Here is a 1,933-nt window from a genome sequence, read left to right on the forward strand (position 1 = left end):
TATTTCAAAAATAATTAACAATTAAAGATTCATAATAAAGCTTGTTATCCCAGTTTCCTCCCTCCATTTGCGGATCCGCACATTTAGTCCATGGGCCACCCTGAAGGGACTTAAGGCCTAGATTAGGCCCAATAGATGGAGAGGGCGTAAATCCTGACGGCCTAAATATCTGTACAGCCCAAACGTTGTCCCGGAATGAAAGCCAAGACCATGAGGTTGGCATTTTTCATCTTCTCAGACCCTTCATATGGTGTGTCCGGGATGCGATAAAGATATTAATTCCTCCAAGTCTAAGAATGGACTGGGGCGATAGTAGACGAAACCGGATCCTGTTAAACAAACCGGGGTCTTGGTAAATGAGGAGGGATGTTAGTAAACAAATCCGGACCAGGTGACCAGGTTGGGTATGATAAGTTGTCCCCGAAATCACCTCAAGAAACACGGAGTCTTGTCCCCACAACTAACCTATAGAAGAGGTTACATACGGAATGTACACCGTTATTTCAAAATCGTACTGCCACTACTCTGACGGATCCTGTCCTCCTGATCTCCTTAGACGCCCACGCAAACTGGACTGACGTTGCATACTGTTGTCAATCTTATAGCATGGTTACGCTCCGGTTGGCCCATTGGACCCTGATTACTGCATTTTATTTATTACACTCCTTTGTATTAAGCCTCCATCAGTGAGCTAATAATGTTTATACCCTCATTGGGCCCGGATTAGTCCGGCCAAAACCCAGAGCACTCAACTGCCTATAATTATGAATAGTTGTGCATTGTGGAGGGGGTCAGATTTTTCTCTTGTAAGCATGTACTCTGCTCAAACTTAGAGAAAAACTCCATTAAAAAAGCTCCTCAAGCTCTAATACAACAGACCCGTGGACTAAGGCTCTTTAACGCCCCAACCACGTAAAATTCCTTGGTGTGATTATTTCTAATCCTTTCTTTCTATACTCTCTTATCTTTTATAATTCTAGTTTATGAAAAACTCGGTAAACAAAGCTCATAACTAAAGATTGTTTATGTTGATGACGATTTTCGTGAACAAAAAATAAGAGCAATTAAGCTTATTCAAGAAAATAGGAAGAAAAGAAAAGAATAGAGATTTTTACGTGGTTCAGTAGTTAAATCTACCTAGTGCACGAGTTACTATTATTGAGATAATCAGCGTTAAAACCTCATGGTAGTTTCACATAAATTTTGTCTACAAGAATTGAGCATCATCTTTTTATAAATAAAAGACCCAGTACTTATAGACTCAGTTCAGATACTTCTTCACACATTTTTAGGGAAGTTACAATAGCATTCAATTTAAATTTAAAATATAAAGAATCCCATAAGAATCAGATTGAATAAACAAATACATAACTAAACCCACGAATGTAGGCTTTTATTATTTAAATGCAACCGTCTGTTGTACCAAACATTCACTTTCAAGCCTACATCACGATTTGAGCTGACAACTATAGCACTATTCGTGTCACCATTGTAATGACCCAACTACTCTAGACTTTGGACCATTAACGACAACTATACATAGACACTAATTTTTAATAAAACATATAAGTGAAATAATCATTACTTCATTAAAACTTGTAAAACAAATGTTAAACTACATAAAATTTAAAGTAGGATATGGGATCCCATTGTTTTTAAAAGAAAAACATAACATAATTTTAAATAAAATCGATTACACAATAAAGTGCGGAAAATACATATAAAATTCAAAGAGACTTCATCCTCGAATTGAACGCTCGGTTCATCGATTCCATCCAGCCTCAATACACATCCCCAAGCTTCCAAGAACCTTTCCCGCCACCAAAGCTATTTTCCTGCACATAAAAACATAAAGGAGTAAGCCTAATGCCCAGCAAGGAAAACCTAACATGTAAACCATATACATAAAATTCATAACGCAACATAAAACATA

This window comes from Humulus lupulus, chromosome 1 (assembly GCF_963169125.1).
Source record: "Humulus lupulus chromosome 1, drHumLupu1.1, whole genome shotgun sequence".
NCBI lineage: Eukaryota > Viridiplantae > Streptophyta > Magnoliopsida > Rosales > Cannabaceae > Humulus > Humulus lupulus.